Source organism: Gopherus evgoodei, chromosome 4, assembly GCF_007399415.2.
Source record: "Gopherus evgoodei ecotype Sinaloan lineage chromosome 4, rGopEvg1_v1.p, whole genome shotgun sequence".
Taxonomy (NCBI): domain Eukaryota; kingdom Metazoa; phylum Chordata; order Testudines; family Testudinidae; genus Gopherus; species Gopherus evgoodei.
Genome location: NC_044325.1, coordinates 153,361,976 through 153,375,461, shown reverse-complemented (window position 1 = coordinate 153,375,461; position 13,486 = coordinate 153,361,976). Strand labels below are relative to the sequence as shown.

At 47.3% G+C, this 13,486-nt stretch overlaps 1 long non-coding RNA gene across 4 annotated transcripts; it reads right to left on the bottom strand.

Moving 5' to 3' along the window:
• Positions 1–877: 877 nt before the first annotated feature.
• On the bottom strand, positions 878–2,861 carry LOC115651493. 4 transcript variants are annotated; one of them, XR_004000359.1, is made up of 3 exons: positions 2,822–2,861; positions 1,923–2,147; positions 878–1,595 (listed from the first exon to the last, which is right to left on the bottom strand). It is a non-coding gene; the product is annotated as an uncharacterized LOC115651493 (long non-coding RNA). The 4 variants fall into 4 exon arrangements; XR_004000357.1 differs by having other exon boundaries at positions 2,796–2,837; XR_004000356.1 differs by lacking the exon at positions 2,822–2,861 and adding an exon at positions 2,749–2,789.
• Positions 2,862–13,486: the final 10,625 nt, after the last annotated feature.

Sequence of the window (13,486 nt, the reverse complement as noted above, 5' to 3'; positions counted from 1 at the left end):
CGGCCCCCGGCAGCACGGGTGAGTGGGGCACCCGAAAGTTTGTGGCACCTCTGGGTCTGGGTCTTAGTGTCCAACCTCCAGCCTCTTCTGATCCCTGTTCTGACCCTTCCTGCAGGCTCCCACCGCAGCTGGCTGCTGCAGCCGGGTGAGTCTTCCTCGGGAGGGGATCTAGTACTTAAAAGTGGAAAAAGGCTCCAGCCTGCCAGATCTATTAGCACAACACTGAAACTGTTAAAGAGCCAGTCAAGGGGTAATGAAGGCGTTTAACTAGCATTTGCCAACCCCCGGGTACATACTGCCAGTTTCTGAATTTACTGATAAAACCAGTTGGGCATTACTTAACTCAGCTCTTCTGAGTTAAGATCAAGTGTTTACCCAGAACATGTCAGTCTACAGGACCTTAGTTTCAAATTTGCTTTAAAAATATTTCAGTATGTTGCTGAAGATTATAAAAATCACATCTCTAAAAAAATCCTTGCATCGATTTTTAGATGCACAATTTGAGTATTCATCCTTAGCCTTAGATGCTTGGCTCTTCAGACATCTCGTTTTTTAAATAAATCCTTCGAAAGTCTGCCCTTATCTAAAACACACATGAGCCCAGGCTGCCCTCAGGGCAGAGGGGCACCAGCTTAAGAATACAGCATAGAGTTCCATAAATCCTCAGGATGACCCTGCCTGGGAGGGTGAGCGGAAAAGAGGTCACGTCTGGGCATGGACCCTAACAGCCCCACCCCACAGCTTGCTAGTTTGTTAATTTCAGCATAATAAGAGGCCAGAGCAACACAGAACAGTCCTCTGACAATGTTAAACAGTTAAGCAGGGTTGAGGGTTTGTGGTACAAAAGCCTCAGGCTGCTTTGCCCCCTGGCAAACAATAGAATCCTCACATTGCAACTTGGAAATTTATTAATCAGGATACACAAGAAAAGAATTCAAAAGCAGACAAAGCATTTTGAAAGCGAGTGTTAAGCAAAACAATCATAAGCAAAACTTAAAAGTTCCTTTTTCCAGAGAGGATATTGGTGAGAGTCTCATTCTGGCTCATTTCTTAGTGGGGAAGACGGTTCGTTCTTTCGCTGAGAGCTGTGAGTTTTGTTGTTACTTTTCCTGCTTTTAACTAAACGGATGCAAAGGGAAGTGGAGGAAGAGAACAGATAAGGTGGGAGAAATACAGCTTTTTGTTGGTGTTTTCAGGACACAAGACAGCTGGTCTGTCACGGGCAGATGTTCTGGACTGGCAACCTGGTGGCTTGGCGGACTGGCAGTGATGGCCATGTTCCCCCACTGGTGTGCTGAGCTCTGGGTGTGACAGTGACCTTTGAGGCTCAGCAGCACTCCCCTCTCTGGTTTCTTTCCAGGCACATGATAACCAAATCCATGCCTATGCAGGAACCCACCACAGTTTAGGGTAGGCCCCGATGCACATTATTTCCTATGTGAAAACTGAGTCCTTCATTAAGTCAACGTCACCCCCTCCTCCAGGCAGCTGTATAACTATGACGAAAGTAGACTTGTTTCTGATAAAATAATCTGAGAATTTTTTCCCTCTTTCCATTTGTTGGTTAGCATACAGCAAACTAAATTGTAGGTAACCTGGTGATAAAAGAAAGGGAGAGTTAGTACGGTGGATCTCTAAACAATTACTTCTCTGCCATTTCATATATGGACCGTTGGATCGAAAAGTTAAATAACTAAATGTTCAAGAAAATGATTTCTAGCTGCTTGACTTCTCTGTCGATGAAATAACTAATTAATTTTAAAAAATCACAAGTCTCTTGCAATAATGTAAACGGACTTTGCCAAAATGTTGTTCTGATGGATGGTGTATAATTATCCAAATGCAAAATACATCTCAGACAGTGATCTCACTCTAACAATAATTGTTCGGTTTTAAAATAAGTTTATTTCCTTCCTCCTTACCTGGCTTCTTCAGGAGTTTGGTGGCCACCATCTCCATGAATTTGTCAGTGGTCATATTGTTGAATTCCTGCTCTTTATTTGCCACGTCTATGATGTTTCTTCTGCCCTCCACCCCTTCTACAAACACCTGGAAGAGGATAGACATCCTTGCTGCTCTTCGGTCAGATGGCAACTGAGCCAGTGCCTTCCCTTCTCCTCACCAAGTCTCTGAAGCTTTCACTTTCACTGTTTGTGATGCAATTTTAAAGAAACAACATCTGCATTAAGAAAAGTCTTCCAGAGCAGCCCTTGGGGTGGATGCTGGAGTAGCTCTCTAGAGTCTGGGCCTGGGGTGGGAGAGCTGGGTGACACCGTAGATGTAACCCTTCTGCCCCTCTGAGTTGGCAGCAACAAGGGCCGGGTTCAGTATCCAGGGGTTCTGTTTCAATAACCCAATGCCAAACCAGCTCGAGCCCCCACCCAGTGACCTGGGAAAATCTTACACACACCCCTAGGCGCCTCAAAGAGGCAATGCTTCCCCTCTCGCAAGCACAGAGTCTTGGTGTAGCAGAAAAGGTTTAATACATGAGATAAACAACAAACACTAAATTGGGGAAAACACCTCAACTAGAGTTCATAGACCCAACTGTGAGCAAAGACCCATCCCAGGAAATTGGGCTGTGTCCTCTTTCCTGGGCTCTTGAGTCCAGCAACCCCCCAAATCACCCACAGTCCCAAAAGTCCCACAATCCCAAAAGTCTCTGTCTGGGTCAGTGCAGCCCCCAAAGTTCGAGAGTTTATCTGCAGAGGTCCCTCCCCCCAGCCTGGGTAGAAAGGGGCACCTTACGTGGTCCGGGGCCAACTGCCCTGCCTCTCCGTGGGTTCTGCTCCCACCTTCTCCACAAACTGCTCCACTTTACCGGCCACTCCACTCTGCTCCTCCAGCCGTCCTTACAAACTGCTCCGCTCCACCAGCTGCTCTGCTCCACCAGCTGTACTGTGGGCTGCTCCAGTTGTCCCTGCAAACTGGTCGGCTCAGTGCGCTCTGTGGGCCGCTCCACCCGTCTCACAGCTACTCCGCTCTGCCAGCCGCTCTGCTCCACCAGCTGTCCCGTGATCCGCTCCAGCCGTCCCCACAAACTGCTCCACTCCACCAGCAGCTCTGTTCCACAGTGTAGCTTTGGGCTCCCCACTAGTTAGCACAGTACTCAGTGCTCTCAGCTCAATAATTCCAGCTCTTTAGTGATTCCAGCTCATAGTAGGGGAGCCCCAGTGCTAGTGCACCATTAGCCAAAGTGATTTCAGCTCAGTAACCTGTATCTAGAGTCTTGAGGGAATAAAAAAAATCAACTCTGATATTTCACAGTGGAGAGAGGAGGAGGAGGACGAGGAGGTGCAACTGGTGCTTCTGGCTCCACAAGGAGACTGCACCACCAGGCACAGATACCTGTCCCAAGCCTCTCTCTCCATTCTCTGGGTTTTGGAACCCATGTCCCTTGTCTAGCAAGTACCACCCAACTGAGGGTGAGTCATTTGTCACCAAGCAGTCCCACCGCTCAGCAGTCTGGGATAGGGTAGGCGTCTATGCAAATATACTCTCTGAAATTCTTTCCACCAGATGTCAGTGTAGAGCTTATCCTGACACTGCTTACATAGGTATAGGTTTAACAGTGGTGAAAAGATTGAATATGATTTTAGCTGTTAGCTGAAATTGGTGTGAGCATGGGTTTGGTTTGAGTTGGTATTAACAAGACAGCAGGACCTTGTTTTGCAAAAGTAAGGACTCTGCTGAGCCAAACAGTCTTAAGCTCTTCAGACTTTCCCCGCAAAACGACAAAGCAGTGTTATCCAATACCCCTCTCAGTTCGTAACAGTGTTTTCCAGGACAGCGGAAAACAGAAAAGTGTTCATGGGCTGCCGGCGACCCGGCCATTGCAGGAGACTAGCCCCCAGGCCCTCTCCTTGTGCCCAAGGCCCTACCTCATATGCCCCCCTTCTGCCTCCCTCCCCTGCAGGAGCTCAGAGCACCCCCACCACAGCCCCAAGCCCCAGCGCTGGATGGCCAGAGGGCGAGGCCCCAGCCTCGGTGCTCTGGGCGGTGCAGCCAGCCTCCAGGCGGTATGGCCCTAGCACCAGCAGCTCTGACTCCTTGTGGGACGCAGGCCAGCCAGTCCCAGCCAGCCTGGGCTTGCCAAGGCAGAGCACTCTGGGAACTGCAGGAGGGGGCCTGGCCTCAGGGCAAAGTGTGGGCAGGGCCACACTAGGCTGTTTGGGAAGGCACAGCCTACCCCTGCCTATGTAAGGATACCCGCTGCCCATGTTCCCGGAGCTGTGGAAGAGGAGGGGCGCATGGCTACAGGACAGCCGAGTTCAAAAGTGGGCATTGTGGGATACTGAGGGAGGCCAGTTCTGGCAATATAACAAATGGCAGTGTCTACACTGATGCTGTGTTGCTTTAACTTTGCCACAAAAAGCTCTATGCCTCTCCTCGAGGTAGTTTTCTTTTGTCAGAAAACAGCAGAGTTTTGCTGCCAAAAGTAGCTTTGTAATGTGTCCACCTCCACCATTTTGTCAGCAAAAACTGCCTTTTGCCGGCAAAACTGTGCACTGTCTGAGCCTCAGGTTTTTTCCCCCTCCTCTGCTGTCCCAGCTGCCCATCAGTCTTTAGAAACAGGTGCCCTAAGCCCCTGCAAATGAAAGTAAGACAATCAGTAACTGTAATTAATGTAAAAAAAATGTTTTTTTTCTCCTGCTGATCATTGCTCATCTTAATTAATTAGCCTCTTAGAGTTGGTTGGGCAACTCCCACCTTTTCATGTTCTCTGTATGTATATATATCTCCTCACTATATGTTCCATTCTATGCATCCGATGAAGTGGGCTGTAGCCAACGAAAGCTTATGCTCAAAAAAATTTGTTAGTCTCTAAGGTGCCACAAGGACTCCTGTTCTTCTAATGTAACTGATGTTCCTACCAAGTCTTTCTCACTCAGGGACAAATCCTACCATCCTTATTCAGGCAAAAATAACTTACTGGCTTCCAAGGAGTTTTGCCTAAGGACTACATGAGTTTGCTAAAGTGGCCTAGGGAATAAAAGGCCATTTTTTAAAAAACAAATTGCAACATGGCTACAGGCAACAGTGCTTGATTACAGCCAATTGTTTTCATCTTGATGCAGCTCTAGTTGGTGAAATGTGGAAAGGGAGATCTAATCTAGGAATAAAAAAAGTTTCAGTTTCATTTCTGAGTGGGCCAGCGTTTCCAGGAATTAGAGCTGTTTATCAGAACAGTGACACCATGAACAAGCATTAATTTTGGACACGCCTGTAAAGAGACATGGAGTTCCCCTGCATGGATTAGGCACAGCCCCAAGGGCGGAGGCCCACAAATGCACTTATCCAGCCCAAGGTTATGCTTCCTGGGAAGCTCAGGGGGGTTTCTGTGGATTCATCAGGGCTATGAAGGGTTCATGTTTGCAAAGTGACCACAGTAATGTTTCCTTCAGAATGCCCAGGGAATTGTATAGAGCATTTAAAACCCAAATGTGCCCTATAGGACTCATACCTCACACTTGCCTTTGTACCATTTGAATACCTCCACTAATCACACCAGATAAACTGCATTTCTCTCAATCAAAAACGAGATGTTTGCCCACCTGTGGTTTCCCTGCTGTAATCCACCACCTCCCATTTCCCTTTGGTCCCCTTCACTGTGGCAAAGCAGGTCTGTCTGCTGACTGCCTAGGCAGAGTAGGTGCATCTATGAAAATATGCTCTGCTCCTGAGATCTTTTCTCCAGTTCCCTGGGGGGCAGAGAGCTCATTCATTATCCTGATTTACCTCTGTTTGTCTGATTATTGTGAAGGGGTGTGTTACTGCATGAATAAATGGGGTTAATCCAGGAAAAGGGTGTCTGCAAGTCAAAGAACAATGGCTTCAGATAGTCATCCAGCTACCAACACTTAAAAGACAATGCAGGGGCCATTTGCTCTGTAGTTTCTACCTTGGGTCTCTAGTGAGCTGTCATAAATATAAAGAGAAGAGTAACCATCTTTCTGTATATAGTACTATAAAATCCCTCTTGGTCAGAGCACAAAATCCTTTTACCTGTAAAGGGTTAAGAAGCTCAGGTAACCTAGCTGGCACCTGACCGAAAGGACCCATAAAGGGACAAGATACTTTCAAATCTGGGGAGGGGGAAAAGGCTTTGTTTTGTTGGTTCTTTGTCTGTCTGTTGTGTGTGCTTGCCAAAGACAAATCAAAAAAGCAAGCTATCCAACTCCATTAGTAAGTACTAGTGAAAAAATGCATTAGATAACTTTTATTTTGGCTTGTGATTTTCCTTGTCTAGAGGGAGGTTTATCCCTAAATTTGTAACTTTAAGGTTTTGCCCAGAGGAAAGATCTTCTATGTTCTTGAGTCTTTTGTTATTCTGTAAAGTACTTAACCATCCCGATTTTACAGAGGTGATTCCTTTACCTTTTCTTTAATTAAAATTCTTCTTTTAAAAACCTAATTAATTTTTCATGGTTTTAAGATCCAAGGGTTTGGGTCTGTGTCTGTACCAATTGGTGAGGGGATTATTCTCAGGCCTGCCCAGGAAAAGGGATGTAGCTGCTTGGGGGGATATTTGTGGGACATAGGGCTCCAAATGGCCCTTTCTAAATGTTTGTTTAAATCACTTGGTGGTGGCAGCGTTATTTAACCTAAGATAACAAAAAAAAATTGTGCCTTGGGAAGTTTTTAGCCTAAACTGGTAAAAATAAGCCTAGGGGGTCTTCATGCAGGTCCCCACATCTGTACCCTAAAGTTCAGAGTGGGGAGGGAACCCTGAGATGAGCCCACGCAACAAGTTTGGCAAGCAGGGGCCTGTTCTCGGGTGCAATAAAACAGGGTATAATTGTGGTGCTGACTCTCTCAGTGCATAGGTCATTGATCTTCTGTAGTTTATCCCAGGAACGCCTAGGGTGCCCATTTCTGTCTCAGGCCTTTTCCCCGAAAGGAGAAAAGCCTGGTTCTCCATTCCTCTCTGGAATCTCCACAGCTAGCAGCATGAATTATAAAATGCTCATGTCCATTGACCTAACCTGGTCTTCTCAAGCCCAGACATTTCTTTTATTATCTAGAAAATATATCCACTTTAAAAGTCTGTATCCAGAAATGGAAGAGATTCTCTGTTCAGGCCAAAGAAAAAGGCCTAATGCCTCATTCCTCCTCAGTTGTATCCATATTGGACAATTTGATGTATTTAAAAGTCTAGATCTGTCTCTTGTGTCCATCTGACTGGTATAGCAGCTCAGCATAAACCTGAACAGGGAGTTAGTGTGTCCTCTTGCAACAGTGTCTCAAAGTTCCAGAAGTGCCTCCCCATTTCCTGTCTTGCAGGGAGAGAACTGATACATTGTGGGTTGTATGTTGGAGCACGTTGTGTGTAAGAGACAGGAGCAGGGTGAAGAGCTGGGTGCTGTGTGAAAAGTGGCGGGGGGGAGAGATGAATGCTGGGGATTTGGTTGGAGGGACAGGGTGAAATGTTGGAGGTGGAGAAAGTAAAATGGATTTGTGGGACAGAGACAAGGGGGTGGGAAGAGAGGCAGTAGTTGGGTCATAGATGGCTAAGAGGACAAGGACAGATGTAGAGGGGGGTGAGCAGGGAAAGAGGTGCAGAGCGGGTAGAGAACCCATGCCCTTTGGTCATAATCAGTCTGTTTTCAGCTCTCTGTGCAGTAAGTTCTGGCCTCCTCCTTTTCCACACTTATTCACTTTCCCCGTCATGGCCCATTTCTCCCTCAATCCATTCAGCTTTTGTACCTCCAACCCTCCTGCCCACTTTGCTCTTGCTCTCCCTGTGTCACACCCCAGCACACATCAGTACGTGCATTTCATGCAGGCTGATCTTTGCTCTGTTAATGGTGGTAGGTTCGCTGTAGTGAAGATGAAGGTAAACACCATGCAAATGTGGCAAACTTTGGGTTGTACACATCCCTAAACATCCGTGGTACAGAAACCAGACCTTCCCACACCCACACACCTCTTCTGTTTTTCCAGTATTTGGGAAATGAAAATTGGCACAGGCACTGACTTTTATTTTTGCTGGTGGGTGCTTTCTGCCTTCTGGTTTCGCTGTGTACCATGCACATGCTCCTGCCACATACTGGTGACTTGTGGGAATCTTTTTTGGGGGGGGCGGGGGGGTGCTTGAGCCCCAGAGCACCCATGGAGTCTGCATCTATGAACACAGGTGGCATCAGTCAGCAGTGTTGGAGTTATGCCTCTTGTTTGTGCACGCTAACCCAGCGAGAGGATGGGACCACAGAATGTCCACCTGTGGGGACTCCACACAGACTGCTAGTGAGTGCTCATACCTCTGAGAGCAGGCATCCTCCCAGGGCTATGGCGCTTAACGGGGAGTGATGATCGGTGGATCCTAATCTCACCAAAGTGCTGGCTCTTCTATAGCCTAGTATTGGCCCCCGCCCTCAGACTGTGCCCCTGTCCCACCTGGTGACTCATCTGTGGTCCTTTAGCAGCAAGTTCTGTAGAAACTGATATTTACACCTGCCTCAGAAAGGCAAAGTTGGGATCTCTGCTGATTTGCCAAGAAATGGGACAGGAGGCTGGCAGAGACTGGAGCTAGGGGCTGAGATGGGGAGTGGTTGGGCAACAAGACTCAATCTGGGAGCCAGGAAGCAAAGTGGTGGTGAGGGGAGTGGGCAGGTGGAAATAACTGGGGGAGGTAGGGTGATGGGAAAGCAACGTGTGTGTGAAAAATCAGCACACTTTTTGGGAAGGGTAGGGGGGATAAGTTGCCTATATGAGACAAAGCCCCTAATATCAGGATGGTGCCAATAAAATTGGGACACCTGGCAGTGTTCGCTTTAATGTTTTTATGTCCATGTGCTTAATGAATGTTGTTATGTGCACCAATATGGTGGTGATGTGTGACACATCACCTTCATATTGGTGCACATAACAAAATTCATGTGGTGGGGGTGGGGCTGAGAGGGTCCGAGTGTGGGAGGGGGCTCAGGACTGGGGCAAAGGGTTAGGGGGCAGGGGATGAGGGGTTTCGGGTGCATGCTGCCCCGAGGCTGAGGTGGGGAGAGAGGACTCCCCCCAGCCCTCTCTTGCCGCAGCACTCAGAGCTGGGTAAGAGGCACCTCTCCCCGGCCACATCAGCTCTGGCGGACTTGGTCCAGGCCAAGGAAGGGGCTCCTCTCCCTGGCAGCTCTGGTGAGACTGGGCTGGGCTGATGAAGGGGCTCTTCTCTCTGGCAGCTCCAACGGGCCTGGGCCAGGCTTGCCCAGGGGAAGGGCTTCTCTCCCCAGCAGTTCCAGTGGGGCTGAGCCCGGCCAAGCGGGGAACTCTTCTCCTTGGCAGCTCTGGTGGGGCCAGGCAGGGCTGGGGGAGGGGCTGCTCTCCCTGGCAGCTCTAGTGGGGCCGGGATGGGCCAGAGGAGGGGCACCTCTACCCACCTGCATGCATGGCCCTTGAGAGCCCGCTGCATGGCTGCACAGCTTACAGGGAACACAGACATCTCGTGCCCCTACAGGGAGGGGAGGCAGATCTGACAAGGAGCTGGAGAACTGGAAATGGCTGGGCTAAGACTGGGACAAGGAGCTGGGGAGCGCGAGTGGGGATTGGGAATGGCAAGGTGGGGAGACTAGGACTGGGGAGAGGAATCTGGAGGATTGAGACTGGGATCAGAAACCTCAGGAGTAGAAACGAGCTGGCTAAATTAGAAGACTGAGAGGGGACGAGAAGCCACTGGTGTAGGGGAGACTAGGACTGAGACAGGGCAGAAGGGATCAGGCTTTGGGGGTATGGATCGAAGAGTCTACATTCACTATAGCAGTGGTTCTCAACAAGGGGCACGTGTAGCCCTGGGGGTACTCAGAGGTCTTCCAGGGTGTACATCCACTCATCTAGATATTTGCCTGGTTTTCCAGCAGGCTACATAAAAAGCACTAGTGAAGACAGGACAAACTAAAATTTCATACAGGCTATGACTTGCTTACACTGCTCTAAATGCTACACACGTAAATGTAAGTATAATAGTTATATTCCTGTTGATTTATTTTATAATTATATGATAAAAATGAGAAAGTAGCAATTTATCAATAATAGTGTGGCTGTGACACTTCTGTATTTTTGTGTCTGATTTTGTAATCAAGCAGCTTTCGAGTGAGGTGAAATTTGGGGGTACACAAGACAAATCAGACTCCTGAAAGGGGTGCAGGAGTCTGGAAAGGTTGAGCGGTGCCAGGGTTTTTGGCGCCTTAGGCGCAGGGCCGGCTCGCCGGTCCCGCGGCTCCGATGGACCTGCTGCAGGCGTCCCTGCAGATGATCCGCTGGTCCTGCGGCTCTGGTGGACCTGCCTCAGGTGTGCCTGCGGATGCTCCACCGGAGCCACGGGACCAGCGGACCCTCCGCAGGCACGCCTGTGGGAGGTCCACTGGAGCAGTCTGCCGCCCTCCCAAATCCTGGCACCGTAGGCAACCACCTAGGTTGCCTAAATGGAAGCGCCGGCCCTGCCTCCAGGACGTGGAAGGGAACCCAAGACTCCTAAGACCACCATTCCTCTGCTATTTGCGAGAAACTGGGAATGGGTGACAGGGATGGATCACTTGATTATTCCCTGTTCTGTTCATTCCCTCTGGGGTGCCTGGCATTGGCCACTGTCGGAAGACAAGACACTGGGCTAGATGGACCTTTGGTCTGACCCAGTATGGCCATTCTTATGCTGTCCGCAAACATCTCTGAAGCTCGCAGGCAAACTGTCGAATTCCCATGTAGTGCTCGTCCATACAGAGAGTGACTGCTTCTACAGCTGTCAGTCAGTAACACCATCAGCTCAAGTGGATCTAGAATCTGGTAAATGAGGGGATCTAGAGTTTCCAACTCTGTTGTTGAACCATGTGAGTGTCAATATGATGCCACCTGATGGAATTCTGTTTTTTCAGTTTGCTTTTTTGACAACTAGAAAATTGCACATAAAGAATATGTTAAAAGAACTTTATTGAGGTTCCAAAGTCAAGCATTGCAAAAGTAGGAAATGCCAGAACTGTAATGTTTCCCGTCCAGTTTTGCAAACTCAAAATGTTTAAATAATTCAAACAGCCTTTGGAGAATCAGCTGGATTTTTTATGCTTATTTGAAGAAAACTGAATTTCTAAACCATCTGAGATCCACACATTTATCTAAAAACCTGTTAAGTCTACAAGAAAATTATATAACCACTTTGTATCAAGTTTATTTTTTTCTTGGAAAATGGCACAATTTGTGGGCTGAAAAAGAGTGATAAAAATAGTTTTATGTGACACTACTATATTAGTAAAAACAAAACTGATTTTAAGAAGTTAAGGATACTAAGTGACAACAATGTTGTGCTGAAACACACATTTAGTATACTATAGCTGATATAGATTTGAGCAGTATAAAATACATGATGTCTTAAAAACAAAGAAATGAAGAATTAAAGTATTTGTAAATAAGAGGAAAATACCATTTTAAAAATTAAGGCTCTGATTCGGGAAAACATATAAGCAGGTGCTTAAGTCCATCCCTATTCAGTAAGCAGCACATGCTTGCGTTCCACTGAAGTCAGAGACCTAAACACGTGCCTAAAGTTAAGCACATGCTTAAGTCCTTTGCTGAATGGGGAGCTAGACAAATTGGACAGAGCGTACAGATCGTTACACTGTAAGAGTTAGTGGCAACTTAATATTGGCTATAAACAATAAAATCCATATGCCCCTAGAAGCTCTAAAATTGTTTGAAAACTATCCATCAAAATCGACTGTATATTTGATTGGTCATTGATATGTGTAGATTCATACTTTCTGCATGAGCAAAGCATCACCCCACTATCTTTTGTTTTTGCCCTTGAAAGACTTTGCCAGCACTAGGGCTATGGGAATACATCCTGTGAGTCCTTTTGGCTGTAGACTACAGGGGTGTAGAATCATTTCTGCTGTTCAAAAAATGAGAGTTCCTTTAATATTTTACTAGACCTGCACTTAGAATCCCCATGTGGCATGAATTATTGTCTAGATCCAATCTCTCTGAATGCTGTGATACAGGAGGGCCAGGGAGCAGTGAGAGAGGGGAAGTATATAAACCCAAGGCTAATTGAGGCGTGGTTCCCTGTAGACTAAGGAGGGTGGCTGCAGGTTAATTGGAGCACCTGCAGTCAATTAAGGCCCCATCAGGAACCTAATAAAACCCCCCTGCTTCATGCAGTTAGGGAGAAGGAGAGAGGATTGGAGTTTAGAGGCATGCTGTGAGATATGAAAGACCAACAAATGAAAGTAAGGGACCCTGCCCCAGCAGGGGAGGGAGACTCCCTTCCCCAATGTCTAAGGACAGAAGGTACCCCACCTAAGGAGGAAGAGGGTAAGAACCTGCAGGGGTTCAGAGGGGCTGGGGCTCAGAGTGAGGAGCAAACCTAGGCCCCTTCCCTCCTTTACCACCTTCCCTAGGCCACTAGCGGGGACCTTGGTGCCCCAAGAATAGGGGCAAAGGGTGGCATCTTAGTGCATGTCCTAAACATACAGCTAAGGGTAGCATAAAATCTCTCCTTTACCGGTAAAGGGTTAAGAAGCTCAGGTAACCTGGTTGGCACCTGACCAAAAGGACCAATAAGGGGAGAAGATACTTTCAAATCTGTGGGGGAAGGGTTTTTTGGGGGGCTGTTCTTTCGGGAAAGAGAGAGAACAAGCAAGTAATCCAGCTCCTACTGAATGATACATCGAAAAGTACAGAAATAGTAAGTAACAGCAAAGAAATGCATTAGAGTATCTTGTTTTAGCTTGTGAATTTTCCCTGTGCTAAGAGGGAGGTTTATCCCTGCTTTTGTAACTTTAAAGTTTTGCCCAGAGGGGAATGCTCTGTGTTTTGAATCTGATTGCCCTGTAAAATTACCTTCCATCCTGATTTTACAGAGGTGCTTCTTTTACTTTTTCTTGATAATGAAGTTCTGGTTTTAAAAACCTGATTGGTTTTTAGTGTCCTAAAAACCCAAGGGGCTGGCTGATGCTTACCTTGGTTACTCTCAAGCCTCCCCAAGAAAGGGGGTGAAGGGGCTTGGGGGGGGGATATTTTGGGGAAACAGGAACTCCAAGTCATCCTTTTCCTGAATCTCTGTCTAACTCACTTGGTGGTGGCAGCAGTACCCATCCAAGGACAAGGAATGATTTGTACCTTGGGGAAGTTTTTAACCTAAGCTGGTAGAAATAAGCTTAGGGGGTCTTTCATGTGGGTCCCCACATCCATACCCTAGAGTTTAGAGTGGAGAGGGAACCCTGACAGCCCCCCACCAAGAAAAGCACAAGACCCACGATACTAACATTGACCATCTTGTCACAATATATAAAGCTTTTATCTCCTGTGTTCCTAAGTGCTGTATGTGGACCAAAAGCAATGGTGAACAGGCATGGAGTTATCTAGGAATGGTCAAAAATTCTCATTCAAAACTGTTTTTGACAGAAAATTGGGTTTTCAACTAACCTGAGTTTTTTCTATGGAATGTATCTGCTTTCTGTGGAAAATTACCAATTTATTCACTGAAAACCAAAAAGTTCTCCCCCAA